This window comes from Neolamprologus brichardi, chromosome 9 (assembly GCF_056152115.1).
Source record: "Neolamprologus brichardi isolate AB-2024 chromosome 9, ASM5615211v1, whole genome shotgun sequence".
Taxonomy (NCBI): Eukaryota; Metazoa; Chordata; class Actinopteri; order Cichliformes; family Cichlidae; genus Neolamprologus; species Neolamprologus brichardi.
This window is the reverse complement of record NC_142112.1, coordinates 34063856-34084364: the sequence shown is the minus strand read 5'-3', so window position 1 is coordinate 34084364 and position 20509 is coordinate 34063856. Positions and strand designations below refer to the sequence as shown.

Here is a 20509-nt window from a genome sequence, read left to right as displayed (position 1 = left end):
CGGTCAATGCTTCCTCCGTCGGGTACCATAAATGTATGAGGAAAAACCCGCCAGAGAATTTATTTTTGTAAGAGTGAGAAAGAGAGGGAGAGAGCGAATCGATGGAACTTTTCTACAAAACGTTATACCACTCCGGGTCAAGAGGGGCGATATAGCACGGACCGGTCAGATGACTACGCCGGATGGAAACATAACCGGAAGCGTCCCAGGGACTTTCCCTTTGACCTGAATCCTGGAATGATCTGATATCCTCGTATTGGTGTTGTTCCCACATCATCATAATAAATGTTGTTCCAGGTTCAACATTGCCAGTGACCAATCACATTGTTGTGACGTCCACCTCATCTGGAACAACAGAGATATTTTATTTCTTTTATTATCACTTTTCCTGGAAACTTGGGTCCAAAATGGGATCCTATTGGTGGCTCAGCTGGTTAATAAAGAGGGAGTACTACTTGCTTACAATGAATTCCTTACATTTTATAATTTTCCCGTAAGTGTTTGGGAATTCTCAATGGTGCTTGGTGCCATAACCTCAGGTACTTTAATGTTATATAAAAACACTGACAGTTCAATATCTACCTCAGTCAGTCTCCCTGATCCCACTGAGTCAGCAGTGGGAAAAATCTGCTTTTCACAGGAACTTGGTAACAGCAATAAGAGAATACGTAGTTTATTCCAAGAAGATATCGTGTCTCTCCCATATATATAATATCTTACTGGAACCGACATGTTCCAGATATCACCTGGAAGACAGTCTGGATGATCCCATAAATATCTAATTGCAAACAAGGTGAAGCAAATCTCATATAAAATTCTTCATAAATGTTACCCTGCCAGTCACTATATGGTAACATTTAAAAGAGACATAAATACTAATTGAACTTTCTGTGGGGATCATCCAGAAACTGTGGCACATCTTTTTTGGTACTGTTCCTCTACACAGAGATTCTGGAAGGAATTTAGCAGTTTTGTTATTGTCCATATTTTAAGGGAGTTTTCTTAATGATGGGAAAATGTTTTATTCTGTTTCTTTAAGTTTTCCAGGAAGAATGATAAATGTTTTTTTATAAAAAATTTGTTAATACTTTTAGCTATTTTTTTTTTTATCCATAAATGTAAGTTTATTAATAAAACACCATATTTCTGCCTTTTTTATAACGATATGGAATTGTACATACAATCAATTTCAGACTCAACCAACAAAAAGGCTCTCAGAACAATATTTATATGTTGATTTTTTTCGCGTACTCATATAATAATTTTTTTTGCCCCTGGTTCTGTATGTTCATGTTCGGTTCTTTTGTAAACTTCATCTGTTTGTATGTTGTATACTCATTGTGTTTCAATAAAGTTCAATTTAAAAAAAGGTACGTTCTAAATGAAGCTTCAGACGTTACTAATCATGTGACTCTGGCCAAACGAATCAAGCTTCGACACAGTGCTTCTGAAGCAGCGTGTTGATCTTTTTGACACAAGCACCGGAGCGTCAGCTTCAAGCGGACCATCACTACCTCTCACATCTAAAGGTAAGTGTCAAGGTAACTTTGAACTGAGTTCAGTCAATCTTGAGTTTATTGAAGTTTTCTGAGTGAAGTTTTCTGTTGCTCTCTGTGAGAGAAGACCGTTAAAGGCGAGGCTCTCCAGATTGCAGCAAAGCAGGAAACCACAGCTGGATGTGTGTAAGTGTGCAAACGAATAGATTAGAAGTGTAAGTGAGCCACGAGTATAGAAAGGTCAAGTTTCGTCATTTGTTTTTCTCACCACTGATCACGCGCTCAACACTCTACACATACTTGCATCACACGCGCGCTCTCAAGCATCAGTATTGTACAATTCTGGGCGTCACGTGAGTTGAGGGTGTTACCATATAACGGAAATCTCCATTGTTCTGTAGCAGTGGTTCTCAAACGTTTCACAATGAGTTTCACCCTTACGAGCAACATCAAAGCACAGTAGTATAGGCCTATTTAACACCACATACACATACTTGCCAACATTCAAAAGGGCTCTCTGTATGTGTGTGTGTGTGTGTGTGTGTGTGTGTGTGTGTATACACGTGGGCTGATCAACTGGCGTTGGTTGAACAGATGTGTGGCAGACTTGCTTTTCAGGAGCCGCTACCGACAAAACGGCAAATAAACACCAAATATGTCATCTGTGACATTTGTGAGGTTACCTCAAACACACTCCGTCAGTCTTGTTCCTCCAGAACAACAAAATGTTTAAAAATATCGCGGGTTTACCTGGTGATATTCTCATGCAGATGGTGTTCACAGGACAGCAAGAGTAAACGATCGGGAGAATCTTGTCTTTGTCATCGTTCCCCTCGTACGTGTTATTACTCCGATTTCAGCGTTTTTGCTTCACAACTAGTGCAGTTTACTACTCAAATGGAGTCGAGTCAACCAGCGCCACCTCTGGCCATAGCCTACTAGGGTAGCCTAAGTACCATAGCCTACTACTAGATTAACTTGTGACACACAGTAGCGGTTTTTGATACGAGCGACACGGGCTGTTGCCCGGGACGGCATCGTGGTGGGTGGCGGCATAACAAGCATCGGGAAAAAAATTAAAATAAAATTGCTCGTACTCATGCTGCCCCGACATCATGCCAGCGCATATTGGGAATGTCGTAGGCACCGATCGGTTTTCTATCACCCATTTGCTGGGAGTAAGGGCGCCCTCCGTTTGCGAGGTGCGTCTGCTGCTTGCGGCACAGGGAGGAGAGGGCGGGGCGGCGGGGGAGTCTCTGGCTGGCTGGAGCGGCATCTAATAACCAACTAGATGCCGCTCTTTTAATTATAACCAACTTATAATTTGCACCGATGTTTTTTCGAAATTCTATACACGAAAAGTGAGCGCGAGAGCCCTCGGTGCGCCTGTTCGCTGCTGAAGTCAAAGTAAACTTTATTTTCATCTCCGCTACATACAGTCCAGTATATAGAGAGACGAGACGACGAGGCTCCAGTTACAGCAGTGCAAGAAAACAAACAATAAATATAAGAAGAGTAAGAAAATAAATATACGCTTTAGGACCAGGAGTAAAGGGATCAATAACAATTTACAATTTGTAATTTACAGTTTGATGATTTAAAGTCTCACACACAACCCCTGGAAAGGGTAGGGGGACATGCTGCTTCCAAATAGAGCACATTTCATTCATAATGTTGTAAATCCAAGCCCATTATGTATTCACGATCTGAATACTGGGTTGTGCGAAATCCCAGAAATAAACCTTAGACAAAGTGAATCTGTGAACTAAGGTGTAGGTCTGTTAGGTTAAGTTGTGGTGATCCTCGGGTTGGGGAATTTCTGTTCATACTGGAGTGCAAAATTAAAACCAATGGAAGGTGGACAACAAAAGTTCAAAGCCACATCACATCCTGTAACCATAGTCTGCCTGTGTCACTACTGCACCTGTTTCTATGACCACATTGAGTAGAGTCTGAGTGGCTGCACTTACACTGGTGCATTCAAATCTACCCACAAACATATTGAAAGATGCAATGTGGATTGTCAAGACTCAAACCAATCATTAAGCAAAGACAGCAGGGATCACTTGTTTCTGTTTATTATACAGCCAGATTTACTTGTGACACACATGTGCAGCTGGCTTTATCACCTATTTTGAATTTGTTTCAAGCACAATACATTTGTAACTTTCAGTGTTTTCCGGTCTTCCAAAAGAAGAAAAACACCTTCAACTACATGACATGCAATTGTGTATTTGTTTTCACCTTATCATACACTTGAAGTTTTACAAATCACCTCTCCTTTTGTTAATATAATTTCACAGTCTCAGACAATCTAGTTTTTCCTACAGAGATTGAATGCACCTTCTGCGGATGGCGGTACCACACAGTGTGCGTGGACTTCCCCTGTACAGAAGGCAACTACAAATGTTGTGAATGCTAAATAAACAGAAACAAATGATCCCTGTTGTCTTTGCTTAATGATTGGTTTTAGTCTTGACAATCCACATTGCTGGCATTGCATCTTTCAATGCCAGCAATGCCAGGTATCAGTGCTCAAACCTTTTGTGTTTGTTTCCAATAAGTTGCCCACCTCGGGAAACAAAAATGTGTTCTTTTACTTGTCAGATGAACATATGAGACACTTTGACTCTTCAGTGCAGTGTGGAGCCTAAAAAAGATCTGCTTTGTGTCCCAGCTGATCAGCAGGAGGAGAAGAGTCTGACGGAGCAGCAGAGGAACATTTTCAGCTACTTGGACTCAGCTCAGCCACTACAGAGAAAACGATGAGCTCAACACAGAAGGTGACAGACAGAGCAGGGCGATATGACCAAAAATATTTATCACGATATACATTTGAAAATTTGCGATAACAATATAACTGACGATATAAGTGACACTAGACAAAATACTTTACAACTCCACAACTTTATTAAAAAACCCATCAATGTATTTTCACTTAAACAAGCAGCTGTTTTTTATGTGCATTAAAGTTATATAAAAAGTTAAAATTGCAAATGCAAATTGCTTGCTGACAGTTTAACCAAAAGGCATTTCCAGTGGAAATTGGCCGACATATCTTGAGCATAACCATGTATAATATCCACAAAACTTAAAAAGAGGTTATACAGTCGTGGCCAAAAGTTTTGAGAATTGCATAAATATTGGAAATTGGAAAAGTTGCTGCTTAAGTTTTTATAATAGCATTTTGCATACACTCCAGAATGTTATGAAGAGTGATCAGATGAATTGCATCGTCTTTCTTTGCCATGAAAATGAACTTAATCCCAAAAAAAACCCCTTACCACTGCATTTCATTGCTGTCATCAAAGGACCTGCTGAGACCATTTCAGTAATCGTCCTCTTAACTCAGGTGAGAATGTTGACGAGCACAAGGCTTGAGATCATCATGGCTGTATCCCAATTCAGGTTCTGCAGCTTTGAAGTACGCAGCCTCAACGGTCCTCAAGGGCCGCGTACTCAAAGACCGCTAAGGCCGGAAGTGCGAGGCTTGTAGGCTTGTGAAATGGGACGGTCTAGCCTCCATCGCACTGCCCAGGTTTCCTAGCAACCATGATACTAACAGCTGGAAACGTTTCATACAGCTTTGTTTGACAGAAATGAAGGAGAACATATTTTGTTCATTTGTTTCTACATGAGCTCTGTGTGATTTAATAAGTATCTGAGGCTGAGACCACAGGACTGTAAAACATGATTGTTGAGCTTCATTTCTGTACTGAACAGTTTTAAGATTAGCTAGTGTTACGGATTCAAATATTGGGGATGGATACAGGAGGAAAACCAAAATAACAACACTGGTCCGGCCGGGTCAAGTCAAACGATGATTTAATGAACACACTCGTGGGAGATGGACACCATACAGCAGACAGCATCAGATCTCAAAATGGTGGGGCCTTGATCAAACTCTTATAGCCTCTAGTGGCCCCCACCTAATCATAAAAGCCTAAACATTCACATTCTTTCTCTCACACAGCGCCTAAGCTACGACCTTGGCTCCCTGTTTATCTGCTCCTGCTGAGATGGGGCAGTATGCTCTGTTCTCTTCCAATCAGACAAATAAGGTGATGACTTTCTGGAACCGTATTTCTTATAACTCAGCAGTATAATGCATCATAAAACAATATCATTCATTCACAATAAATCAGCAGTCTAATGTAATACAAATCAGTTTAACAAATGTAATAGTTATCACCTTCTTCTAATTCAGGAGAATAATGCAAACCAAAACTACATAATAATTCACAATCTTTAATTAGGGGTCTAACATGGCATAAAATAATATTATAATCCAACAATTCCCCCTGATGAGCTCTTTAGACTTAAAGAGCTCACTTACACCCTGCAATCCAGTGTTGCCGGGTTCATTTGTTCTTACTCCTGAGGCCCTTTGTCCCCCTGTTGGGTGAACCATATGTGAGATGACCTCTGTGTTTGTGCAGTTCAGATGCAAGAAAAACTATTATTACAACAACAATAGTAGATACAGATGACACTCCCATCACTCCCACAGCTTTATTTCGGTGCTACCTTATACCCTTCAAACGTACTCAGACTAGAACCTCTGTCCGAGGAGCTTTTAGCCTTTATTTTATTGCTGTAGGCACCAGTGTCTTCCAGTCGGGTGATCCTCTGCTCTTCTTTCTTCAACCTCAGGGGTTAGACAACCCTTCAGTTGTTGCACAGATCAGGGGATTATTCTGCCCCGATTTCAAACATTGATCTGTGTATTCTGGGGTCACAGCTGTGTTCCCCTTTTTGACCAAGAGCCTCTCGAACGTCGTTGGTCTGGTGTTCCTGGATTTCCGCCAACCCCTTCATGGTTATTGCTGTGTTTATGGGATCCATCCTTTGGAGGTGACTAGCTGGAGCCCAAAATGCCATGACACTTGAACCCAGTTGGTGTTTCAGCAGTCACTGTGTCTGTCTCTGCTGCGAAGGATCCTCGTATATCTGTGACCTCGTCTGGTGTCTGTTCCTTTCTCTGTAAGAGACAGAAAACCAAAACACCTCTCTTCCTAGCTCTAACAATCTAATGTTGTTATCTACTGATCTTTTGGTGGTTCAGAATTGGTTTAGAATATTCAGAATGTCCCAAGGACTTATACTAATTTAGTGTATGTGTGTGTAAGCGTGTTTGCATTTAGCCCGCTGCACTGGCATTTCCTACACTTTATCAGTCCGGACTATTGCCAAACGAAGCTTATGACCTTCAAAAGACCGAGTGCCAACTCATTATAAGCACATTTGCAAGGTGTGTATGAAAATGATTAAAACCACTCATTCTAATAAAAGACATCAAAAACAAATTAGCCATTTTTAATTCTAACATGTGTCGTCCCCCCCCCCCCCCCCCCCCCTTTTCACAAAAATCATGTATTTCCTTCCGCCTACCGTCCCACGGCTTCCTCTTCAGTGTGGTACTCAGCTTCTCGTGAACACAGGCATTTTATCTTCTAAACGCTATTCAGTTCATTTCAATGATTAATGCTTAAACATGGAAATAATGATTCATACTTCTCACGGGTTCTCTAAAAAATCTGGAAACCTTTTGGGTCATTATTAGCTTAAGTTTTACCATACCTAAGTTATTAAAACACAAATGAAGTCATAAAAATGTTCATATAACCCTTGTTTGATGTTAAAACTCAACTGCGTCTTCACAATTGTCTACAAACAAAACCGAAACAATATGAAGTGAAGTTCATATTAATATGAACTTCACTTCAATATGAACTTGTTGGCTACTTTTGACACAGCAAAGGAACATTCTCTCCTTCTCGAGGACAGGCACTGACTCCCACTCATCTCCTCGAGTCAACTGTCACTTATTAACTTGAGCACAACTCTATAATGAGCAACAAACTGCAATATGTATAAAGATGATCATGGTTACACCTGCAATGAAAGATCCTATGATTATTCTGACACCTGTAAATAGAAGATTAACATGAGGTTATAACAATCACTGTAATACAAATGTTAATGTAATGTCAATAGCTACAATAAATGTTCAATGCAATGCTTGTTATATGATTCTGATGTAACAATAATGCTGATGCTAAAATAACATAAAACACCCCCTTTTTATCCCGTTTATAAACTTCACACATAAACATTTATAAATGCCTCTTTTCAATTTTATTTCCCCCTGTTTTTCCCTCACTGACCACAGCAGGGGCATCTATGTTTTAATTCAGCCATGAATCCAGCTCACCTGATTCATCACTGAGCCCCACCGTCACTGGCATTTGACAGGGTGGCGCTGCATGTTCTTCCTTTAATGTCACTATTTTCAATCTGCTAATTAGAGTGTTTAAACATGAAGTAGACTACGTCCACAACAAGTCAATATGTGTCAATATAGCTGTAAATGTGGCCAATTATCAATCTATTACCAATCAATAACAAAAGATAGCTTTTATTTTATGCATGCTTTTAGTCAACCACTCACCCAGAGGATCTCCAACCCCAGAAAATTCCTTCTCCTCATTTAATGAGTGTGTCCTCCTTCCATGCCCTGGTAACTGGTCCATCCAGAGCCATATCATCTTGAAATATACATACAACAAGCCAAACCACACCTTGGTCACACCAACCCTTTTCCGCCCTGAAGATGTCCAACGCCATCTTAGTCTGGACTGTCAAAGGTGACTTTAACGTTGACTGTTCCGACAATCCATTTTATAACATTTCCTGGTCAGATTAGCCAATCTCTGCACACTGGAATAAACATAATCAACATGATCAACATTTTTCCTGCGTGTTATTTCACCATCTTATTGATTCCAACGCTCCATCCTTATGTGGTTTGCTGCATTATGTTTATCTAGAACTCCACTCTGTCTCTAAATGTTTGAAGAATTTTTCATGTTTGGGGTCAAATTTTAAGAATTTGACCATACGTGAAATTAATGATGTTATCACCCCCATCGGGGCTTACCTTTCCCACTTCTGATGCTATTCCTTCCTATTCTTTGCAAGTACCCCCTTTTGGTGGCGAGAAACTGTTGGTGTGGTCAAGTGGGTGCTGTAAAAACAAAAGCTCAGGACAGAACAGTTATCAGTCATGTACTTCATACAAAATTAGCATATATTGAATTTCATATTGATCCTCTGAGTGTAATGGTACATTTTAATTTGAATTTATCAAAGCTAAACACAATAATTTTTCTTTATTTTGCTCTTGTTCTTGTGCAGCACCACATCTCAGCACATGCCCCTGTTGGTTCTATGCTACTTTTCTAAATTATTGACTATTTCAATGGAGAACCTAAATGACATGGGCCAGTGTTTGTCATTACATATCTCTATTTTTGAATGTGACAAGTCTATCATTCCCCTGTTATTCATAGACATCAATAGAGTTTTTTGGCTTTTCTTTTCCTCTATAAAAGTTAATTGACTTTTTACAGTGTCCTGCTATGGTTAATAATAACATGTTCAGTCATGAGTGAAATCAAAGCTTTTCTTCACTTTAGCATTTAACATTCCCAACAATATAATGTCAAACATTAATCGAAACACAGCTAATAAAACACAATTTTCTTAATGCAAACATCAGTAACTCAAAATTAGCAACCAAAGGGTTAAGTCTGCAGTTCACACTCATGTCAAGCTACAGCCTCCCCCTTTAGTCTCTGTCATCCTTCTGCTCCTGCAAAAACAAAACAAAGCGAGACAAAACATCCACCCTTCTTTTACAGGCTGGGTGAATTGTTTGTGGACATTTACTAATCCTAAAGTCGGTACTGTTTTTGTCTCAGTATCAAGTCAGTTAAAACTTTTAGTCGTCAGTCCATCACAGTCCAGTCACATGCATACATTCACACATTCATACCAGATATTGCTGATAATGGAGTCTCACGCGCAACCTATTCAAGCCTCCATCACCAGCAAGATGACGTCATCATTTTAAAGGAAAACAGTTCCTTGTTTTTTGGACTGGATTGACTCGCTGCAATCCTTTTAGGCTCAGGACTTCTCATGTGATCAATGTCCCATATAAGTGAATTTCTCCCAAGCCCATTATAATCATGGAGAAAAACAATTTGCGACTGTTTCTAGTAAGAATATTTTATAGCGCTTTAAAGTTCAATCTCTCAGGCCTGGATTAAAGAGCTGCTTTATTAAATCAGGATCTCACAAAATACCAAAATATCACCACCGGTGGATCACTCCTCTAAGATGTTCTTATTTCAGTGCACTGTAACAAAAGCAAAAGCAAACGTAACCAATAAAATACTCATATAATAACAAATACTGGGGCCCATTACAAACATGTCCAAGCATAAAACCATCTTTCTCTCTCTTAGAGAAAGAAAACAATCCAAACCTTACTGATAAAATCAACCTAGTATTATGCAAAACCCAAAAATCAACCAAAACTTCACCAGAAAGTTTTTCTCTCTCCCGGGACAATATTGTGTAGGAATACAGGTACCGTAACTTCTTTTTGCACTGACAAAAAACATGTTGGACTTATTTGATTCAATAGTGGACACTGGTTGCACACAAATGTTTTGCTTTGGCAGAAACTTAAACAACTGAGTTAAATCAACACAACCTTTTCATATTCAGTAAACCTGTGCATTTTGTGTTCATAAAACACGATTGAAACATGTTCAGATGGAGTAAGTTGAGCTCCTGGAATATTTTAATCCTTCACAATTCTGTCATTTTATTTCAACACTATTCAATAACTTTTATCCAAATTCTACTTGGTCCCTTAAATACTACATGTTGTCTTCATATTGCATACGGTTCAACAAAGTCTAGATTCTGGTTACCATAAAAATTGAATGGGTCTACAACAACTACCATCCTCCTATCTTTATCCTGATTGCAGGAGGGCTGGGAAATAACCCTGAAGTGATAGGTTACGAGGCAGGGTGCACCCCGGACAGGTCACCAGTCTATCACCTAGAAACAAACAACCACTTACACTTACATTCACGGATAATTTAGAATCATCAATTAACCTAGCTCTAATAGCTGCATGACTTTTCAATGTGAACCCTGTGAAGCACAGTAAACAATTCAGTCGAGGCGTTGAGCCATAAACAGACATCACTCACAGACATTGTTTTCATAACCCAACTGCTCTAGACCCTGTCCCCTAAATCTACACAAATGCCCTCTGGATGACATGAAATGCATTTAACCAATAAACAATCAATGGCTTCTTGTTGTTGTAACAGATTCTGTATTTGGACGTTTGTGTGCAGCATTTTGCGTATCAGCATAGCATTTGTTAGTAAAGCATTCTTCATTGCATCAGCGTGTGTGTGTATCACTCTTCATTGCACAAGCGTGTGTATGTGTGTGTGTGTTTGTGTGTGTGTGTGTGTGTGTGTGTGTGTGTGTGTGTGTGTGTGGATCACTTTTCAGTGAATTGAATCAGCATTTCGATTTGTGTGCGTGTGTGTGTGTCATTTCTCAGTCAATCAATGAGTGCATATGTGTTCATATGTGTGTTTCTCTTGATTCTGAGTATGTATGTATGAGTATGTAGATGTGTGTGCTTGTGTGTGTTTGTGTGTTTGTGTTCATCACTTTCCTGTTCTGGTGTTCTGGGTAAACCACGGCCTGAAGCGCGCCCTGGGGTCCAGAGGTCAGCTCCTGACCGAGCCCCGACACCTGTGCCTTCAGCTTATGTTCTTCTGGTGCTTTTGTCCATTCTGAGGTGCCTCCTGACCTCAGTTACTCCTCCTGTCTCTGGCACGCCCTTTTTGCTGCCCGATCATCCGTGTTGGTCCGTCACTGTCCTGCACAGTTTTAATGCAGAGTTGTTAAGGTCAGCATTCTTTTGCTCGGCCTCACTTTTCATCCGGGCTTAATAGGCGTCTCATCACAGCTCTGTCAGCTGAAGCCGTCTGGAAATCTCCCCCGTGTAATGAAACGGGCCTTGGATTTAACGGTCTCCGTCTCTGCTGCATGAGATTGCTTTGCTGCAGCACTGTTGACATTCTCAGGCTGTTGTTGTGGGTCCAGCTGCTGTAGCATTTACTCAGGGTCACATCAAAGATGGTAGAGGGGAGAGCCAAGATGGTAGAGGGGAGAGCAGGAGTCCAGGTCAGCCTCGGCTTTCCGGGCCAACAAAGCAGCCTGTAATCAAGCATAAAGAGAAAAAACAAAAACAAAACAAAAACAGACGAACAGGAAAATGATGTTGTTTTGGCTGTATTATTCAGAGAGGGGAGAAACACCGGGCCAGGTCCTGTGTCAGCCTTCTCTCCCCCCCTTTTTTTTGTTTTTTCTCACTATATAATCAAGTCATAACCCACCAAGTTGACAGGACAACACAGGTACAAATTCTTAAGATCATGTTTAATAGCCCAAAAAGGAATTTTCTTTCATTCAGTAATCACTTGTATTAATCAATCAGAAGAAAACATGTCACAATTTGACTCTTTTAACCACTAAATTTGTTGTTTCATCACTGGTTGGTCATACCAGTGTCTTTCTTTTTGAAGTTAAGTTGTTGTCCTGCAACCCAGAAAGTTTATTTGTTAGTAGTGGATAAACTTGATCATTTAACAACAGGTGTATGTTAAGTTTCGCTGCTTTAACCTTGCTGGAAAATCTTCACGTGTTCATGAATGTAAGCTGTTTCTTCAGTGCGTGTGTGCGTTTGTGGGTGGGTTATTTTAACTTTTTTCTCAAACAAGGCATTTCTCTAGTTGTGTGTGTTTTTAATTTTGTTTCCCAAATTTTGATTTCCCACCTTAAATAACAGCATTCCATGTCTTCAGCCAGGAATTAGAGCTTGCTTGTGAGATTCAGGGACACATGGTGCCAAAAACAATTCAGCGAAAAACTTGCCTGAAAATTTCCAGTGATGGTAACCAATAACTGGAGGAGAAGATGTCCTTTAAGCTTCTTTTTAGGGTGGGGACAAAGTGAGAGGTCAAGCTGTAAAATTTTGAGCCAGAGCTTGGCCTGTCTGTCGTCCCAATTCTGTTAATCTATCCTTTTTGCCGCTGTACTCAGGTTTCCAGGTTGAGAGAAATCCACCTGTATTAAGAGACTAAAACATTCATTTACTATTCTTCTTAAAACATCCATTTGGTTCATCTGCCTAGATTTTACTCTCTCTCTCTCTTGGTGCATAGTTCACACAGTCAGGCAGTCACCTTTTATGGGCATGCAGATTTCCAGTCACTCACCCCCGGCAGCTGCAAAGCCGTCTCTCCTATATCAAAACCCAGCCAAACATTAAACATTCACCGTAGTCATTCAAAACTTTATTTATAATATTATGATCAGCAAAATCAGCTTTTTAATTACAGGCATGTATCATTGTTTGCAAATCATAATTATAAAACTCAATAACACGCTAAACAGGAAGTAAAAGTCCTCTGTGCGCTTCACAGCAGCCACCTCATTTGCATGTTCACACACCGTCTAAAAATAGCTCGCAGCGCTGCAGCGCGCTGTCGTCACACACAGCCTTTCTCTCCATTTCACACCCAACTCTATTATTCTATATTACACAGACGTCTTATATTTACAATCACTCTCAGGCCTGAAAGTTTTAGCACCTAACAATTTTGACAAATTTAAGTTAATGGGTCCAACCGAAGAAAGTCCAACTTTTTTGTAATCAATTAACCAGTATCAGACTCTAACTGTATCTGGCCTCATCTCTAAAATCCCTAACTCAATTTAAAGTGTCCAAAAAAGCGCAGACACCGTTCCAAACGGTAAAGTGGTGCAACCACTAGTTATTCTGGAGTGCCCCAAGCTCCACAGTGACCAACTGACTATCCCTCAAAGAGGACAAGGCCTAGGCGTCCCCGGCCTTGGCAAGCGTTACCTCTGAGCACTGCGCTTCCTAGCGATATATGATCGCCGTCCTATAATAATTTATAACACTTTGAAACAACAGTCAACACACCAAAACAAGAGTATGACCGAAGCAGATGCAACGTTATGGACAATGGAGACTCTAACTCACAACATGACCAACACAGGTGCAATCTTTAGACCAATGGAGACTCTAACTCACAAAATGACCAATTACCTATCAAACTACCTGGGACTCTAACCCAATTTCACTGTTTTCCTTTACCTTGGGACTCTAACCCAGTATTATTTTCCTTTATCTTGGGACTCTAACCCAGTATTGTAACTTATAAACTTCAACTTTCAAATCTCATGAGATGTTTTTCATCAAAATCAAAACAGACACTCACCGGCAACTTTTACTGAATAGACATTTAATTTTATCGTCCAATTCAGCACACTTCGGATATAATCAACAGGCCTGTGCCTACCTCTTTTATAAAGGCGCCTGTCCACTCAGTTCGATTGCCGGATAATGTCTGCCCGTCTGACCACCTCGGACCGTCCAAGCCTCCAAAACTTCCACCCCAATACCACAGGACGAGCCCCCAAAACTGTTACGGATTCAAATATTGGGGATGGATACAGGAGGAAAACCAAAATAACAACACTGGTCCGGCCGGGTTGAGTCAAACGATGATTTAATGAATACACGCGTGGGAGATGGACACCATACAGCAGACAGCATCAGATCTCAAAATGGTGGAGCCTTGATCAAACTCTTATAGCCTCTAGTGGCCCCCACCTAATCATAAAAGCCTAAACATTCACATTCTTTCTCTCACACTGCGCCTAAGCTACGACCTTGGCTCCCTGTTTATCTGCTCCTGCTGAGATGGGGCAGTATGCTCTGTTCTCTTCCAATCAGACAAATAAGGCGATGACTTTCTGGAACCGTATTTCTTATAACTCAGCAGTATAATGCATCATAAAACAATATCATTCATTCACAATAAATCAGCAGTCTAATGTAATACAAATCAGTTTAACAAATGTAATAGTTATCACCTTCTTCTAATTCAGGAGAATAATGCAAACCAAAACTACATAATAATTCACAATCTTTAATTAGGGGTCTAACATGGCATAAAATAATATTATAATCCAAAACTAGTAAATAACAATTAGCTAATGTTGTTCATGAGACTAAAGTCATCTCGCTTTGGTAATGTAACTATAATATGGCCAATATTATAGTTATTATATTAATCATTATTAGTCATTACAGCAGTGAGTTTGAACTCTGTGTCAAATACTGAGCTTCAGTAAAGATTCAAGTTGCAGTTATTTATATGTCCTATCACCTTAAATCTTTACTCAAATACAAGTATCTTTGACAGTGTGTATATAGATGTATCATATATAAGAGACAAATATTGTTTGTTTAATTTGTTGGCATTACTAAATTTGGCTCAATGCTTACATATATGTGGAAAAAGCAAATGTACGAGCTGTGATAACTGTTTCTGATAGAATGAAGAGTAGACTGATATATTAAATATTCCTTTATTGGGTGAGAAAATCAGACCATGCCATAACTGCTTTAAGTCATACAGAATAGATATCAGAGCCTTAAACAGGCTGACTTCTGCTAAATGGGTCAAACTGGGCAGAAAGTATACAAACACATAACATCCTTATAGAATATGACTATAGATCAACTTACCTCAGAATATATAAAGCATATAAACAATTACAGCAATATGATGCAACAAACACAGCAGTGCTACTAATCCAAAATACTCAAAGCTTCATAGAACTGAAACAAACATTTATTTTTAGCTCCATTCTGCTGCTGATACATACTTTAGGTTTCTGAATATTAAACTTGTTGCTGCCTTTCATATTGTGTAACTTGAAGGCCCTGAGTACTTTCTCCCACACTGAAAACACTGGAATGATACAATTATTTGAACATGACCTAATAAGACTGATTCAGGACAGACAATTAGTTATTCTAAACTTTTCTAGCAGTCCTTCACAAACAGGGAACAGTCTGTCTATTCTCTCCATCTGTCAGCTGCTGCTGGCTCTTCCTCCTCCTCTTCTTCACACACTGCTGAGTTTGTCCTGGTGGATCATCAGGGGTGCAAAGCCTCACAGATGATGTGCAGCAGTGGGTCCCTCAGTCTGTCCTCACTCTGGACACTTGCAGTTGTCACACATGGAAATCAAATGTGTGATAAGCTGCAGGATTCAAACACAAGTGTAACTTATAAATACATGTTCACACTTTTATTCCACAATCAGAGAGAAAGAAAAAGAGAGAGAGTGCAGGACAGACAGACAGGTGACAGTCTCAGGTGTATACACTGCTACAAAACAGCACAAGAGAAGGAGGATTTAGTGTTTGTGTTATTAGGAATGTTAAACAAGACGAGTTCCCAGATGGTACAGTGGACACATGTGTGACTCTTGTGATTAAAGCATCTTTCTTTCAGCTTAATGAGTGAACCGTCAGCTCGTTCAAACACACGTTAAAGTCAGTTTGGCTCGACACCACCGAACAGAGGCAGCAATATAACATAGCTAACATTAACAGTGCACTGAATCCTGCTTGTGCCGTGATATTCAGGACTGCAAACCGAGCAGCATCACTGACTTTCAGCTTGTTGTGTTTATGGATATATGACTGACTTTAATTATCCATAAAATCATCATATTCTCTGTAAGATTAAGGTTGACTATTGAACGGCAAATATTTTAAAGTAAAGGCTTTAAAACCAAGTTAGTACAAACATCACTTATGCCACATAACTCTGCTGACATGTGGCCAACAGTAATATTTTAATGTTCTTCATTGTTCAACATTTGCACATAAATAAGTGACATCATATTCAGTACTTACTTTTAAAAGTTTAGTCTTTGGCTGCTCCGCTTCCGTTTTTTTCGGCAAACTTATCCTCACCCACCGCCGCACTATGAAGTCTGGGATATGTTGGGCCATGATGCACTGCCACATCCTTAAAATTCAGGGAAATGAAGGACACATTTGTGGCTGCATTTCGAGTAGCCTTTGAATTGGGACAGCCTCGCTGTCACTGTGACGTAATCGGCTTTAAATTGTGGCCATTAAGGCTGCAGACCCTGAATTGGGATACAGCCTATGTCAGGCTGATCGGGTTAGAATGGCAGACCTGACATGTTAAAAGAAGGGTGGTGCTTCAAATCATTGTTCTTCCATTGTTAACCATGGTGATCTGCAAAGAAACACGTGCAGCCATCATTGCGTTGCATAAAAATGGCTTCACAGCCAAGAATATTGTGGCTACTAAGATTGCATCTAAATCAACAATTTATAGGATCATCAAGAACTTCAAAGAAAGACGTTCAATTCTTGTTAAGAAGGCTTCAGCACATCCAAGAAAGTCCAGCAAGCACCAGGATCGTCTCCTAAACACGATTCAGCTGCATGATCAGAGTGTCACCAGTGCAGAGCGTGCTCAGGAATGGCAGCAGGCAGGTGTGAGCACATCTGCACGCACAGTGAGCCGAAGACTTTTGGAAGATGGCCTGGTGTCAAGAAGGGCAGCAAAGAAGCAACTTCTCTCCAAAAAATAACATCAGGGGCAGATTGATCTTCCACAGAAAGTATGGTGAATGGACTGCTGAGGACTGGGGCAAAGTCATATTCTCGGATGAAGCCTGTTTCCGATTGTTTGGGGCATCTGGAAAAAGGCTTGGCCGGAGAAGAAAAGGTGAGCGCTACCATCAGTCCTGTGTCATGCCAACAGCAAAGCATCCTGAGACCATTCATGTGTGGGGTTGCTTCTCATCCAAGGGAGTGGGCTCACTCACAATTTTGCCCCAAAACACAGCCATGAATAAAGAATGGTACCAAAACCGCCTCCAACAGCAACTTCTTCCAATAATCCAACAACAGTTTGGCAAACAACAATTCTTATATAAGACACGACACACAGGATTATAAGGGGCACCGTCGATTTTCAGAAAAATCAAAGGATTGATTTTAAGTGTGCCGTATTTTCCAAAAAACATGATAATAACGACGGCCCGCTAGCATGCTCTACCACAAGTAGTGTTTGTTGTGTATGACGGACGAAAGCTAAACCAGTTCCACACAACTGAAGTTGCAGCATTTTTACAAACCAATTCTGGTTCATCTGTTTCATTCAACGATCTGCTTTCACCCTTCTCATTCTCCGTCGCCGCCATGCTTTTTCCTCCATGTGCGTATGAAAACAAAGGCACTGCGCAAGCGTGTTTTACCCATATTCTATTGTAATATTTCAATTTCTTATCGTTGCCCAACATTATACCGGTATTACCGTGAACGGTATGATATAGCCCAGCCCTACATGAAAGACACCCTGATTGTGCACTAATCACACATTAAAATGAGCAAAAGAGGCAAAACTGTGTGCCAGAGTAAAAAAAACAACAAAAAAACCCCCAAAAAACCAAATCCCTTTAAACCTTAACACCAACAAAAGGAAGAATTTCTATGGAAAAAGAAACCTTGGTTTGACCTGCTGATGTCATATGTGACATCATCAGGACTTTAAAATGAGGAAATGCTAGGCGGGCGTTTCCCCACACCTGATCCTCATGAAGACTGAAAAGACAAACAAAGTAAGTATGAACAAATGACTTAATCTGTAACATAATAAAATATAAAGAAACATGTAACTGAGTATTTAGCTTAATTTGCAGAATGTTTGATTTGCTGGCAACAAAACGCTTACCCAAACAAACCGGGATAGTGAGTGCAACAATGTTACTTGACAAATAGCAAATCATAGCAAATACATAGAAACAGAATAATGTGTGCAATGTGCAAAAAAAAGGTAAACACATATGGGAGAAATGGAGAGCATTGCAACTGCTCCTCCACTTTGTCACAGTACAATCTGTGCTAAAAGTACTGACAGGAAACTACATGCTTTTGCAGAAAATAGGAGCTGCAGCCAGAAAGTGAATCTAAGCAGAGTCTTTGATTGAAACTTAAAGTGTGTGTGACGTCTAGAGGAAGTATATAAATAACTAGGCTTCCTGTTTGTGCTTCAGACCTGAGCTTATGTGTTCGTGTGTTCAGGTCTCCATTCCTGGGAATGAAAAATAAAGATCATTTTTTGAGCTTTGACCACTTTGAGCCGTGTCTTTCTTTGCCGTAGGGAATACAAAGAACTGGGATTTAATACTTGTAGTTATAAAGAAAGCAATTCTGTTAAACACACCACATTTTTTTTCTGCTCAGCTGCAGTATCCAGATGAAATACATAATCATATCACAGTTTTCAACAATCTGCAATTTAGTAAATCCTCAAGTTAAAAGTAACTTTTTGTAAAACTGTTATACTTAGAGCAACTTTTAAGTGGAATAAATTGCCTTATAAAATTAGAGAATTAGCAACTATTCAAAACTTCAATGAACAGTTAAAAGCCGATTTAGAGAACTTTTAGTTGTTGTAATATTGTAAGAGATGGTTTGTTTTTGAAATTTGTGTAATGTGTCTCAGTGTTATTGATATTATTATTATATTATTATTATTATTATTATTATTATTGATTGCTTATATTTTAATTGTGAAACCCCACTGTGGATGTAAAATTATGTGGATATTTTGAATCCACTTTATTGTGTAATATTTTATGTGAGTATTTGACGGAAGACGAGCAACATCTGTTGTGGAAACTAATGGGGTTCCTTTTGAATAAACAAATAAACAAACATAGGATTTATTATCAGTAAATGATTATATATATATAAACATATAAAAAATTATAGAAATATGTAATAGGAAACAACAATATGATATAAATTATAAAATAATATAAAAGTGTGTGTGTGTGTGTGTGTGTGTGTACAATCAGGAGGGATGGGCATGATTTTAGTGTTTTTAAACAGTCATGAATTATTTTTAACACCAGGTTGGATGTAATGTGTTAGAACTACCAGCAGGTGGTGATAAGAGACCTTTAAGGTGTTTGGTGCCACACTCCACCTTCAAGTTTAAAACTAGTGTTAATGGAGGGAGTTTGAAGGTTGAGTTTGTTCCACGACTGCATTTCACTCACTGGCTCTGTTTGTATCTCTGTCACTGCAGGACCAACATGGAGCAAGAAGTCAGCGCTCTCAGGAGGCCGACAAACCTCACAGAAGAAAGGGAGAGAAAACATACACCTGTGACGAGTGTGGGAAGGATTTTACTAGGAATTATAAACTAAAAGTTCATCAGGTCATCCACACTGGAGAGAAACCGTTCAGCTGTGACTTGTGTGGAAAGTCTTTTTCCTTGAAGGGTCACCTAAAACAACACCAACTCATCCACAGTGGAGTTAAAGCGTACAGCTGTGATCAGTGTGGCAGAGCTTTTACTCACAGTAGCAACTTACAGAATCATCTAGTTACCCACTCTGGAATTAAGGCATACAGCTGTGACGAGTGTGGGAAGGAGTTTACTCTGAAGGCTTCACTAAAACGGCATCAGGTCATCCACACTGGAGAGAGACCGTTCAGCTGTGACTTGTGTGGAAAGTCTTTTTCCTTGAAGCGTCAACTAAAAAACCACCAACTCATCCACAGTGGAGTTAAAGCGTACAGCTGTGATCAGTGTGGCAGAGCTTTTACTCACAGTAGCAGCTTACAGAGTCATCTAGTTACCCACTCTGGAATTAAGGCATACAGCTGTGACGAGTGTGGGAAAGAGTTTACTGGGAAGGCTGAACTAAAACGGCATCAGGTCATCCACACTGGAGAGAGACCATTCAGCTGTGACTTGTGTGGAAAGTCTTTTTCCTGGAAGGAATCCCTAAAACAACACCAACTCATCCACAGTGGAGTTAAAGCGTACAGCTGTGATCAGTGTGGCAGAGCTTTTACTCACAGTAGGAACTTACAGAATCATCTACTTACCCACTCTGGAATTAAGCCATACAGCTGTGACATCTGTGGAAAAACTTTCAGCCAGAGAGGAAGCCGAAATATACACCTACGCATTCACACCGGACATGATGTGTACTGTTGTGAACAGTGTGGCAAACAGTTTATAACTCACACACAGTTACAACAACACATGTTTAACCACACTGAGGAGAGACCTTATAAATGTGACCTGTGTGAGAAGACTTTTAAATCTCCACATTACCTGAGACTACACCAACAGATCCACACCAGAAAGAGAATCTACAAGTGCAGTTACTGTGAG

The 20509-nt window shown here is 39.9% G+C and overlaps 1 pseudogene across 1 annotated transcript; it reads left to right on the top strand.

Moving 5' to 3' along the window:
* Positions 1-1453: 1453 nt before the first annotated feature.
* LOC148101517 (uncharacterized) lies at positions 1454-20508 on the top strand (annotated as a pseudogene). The gene is made up of 4 exons (XR_015719576.1): positions 1454-1529; positions 4174-4279; positions 19409-19708; positions 19793-20508. The product of XR_015719576.1 is annotated as an uncharacterized LOC148101517 (transcript).
* The last annotated feature ends 1 nt before the right edge of the window (position 20509 follows it).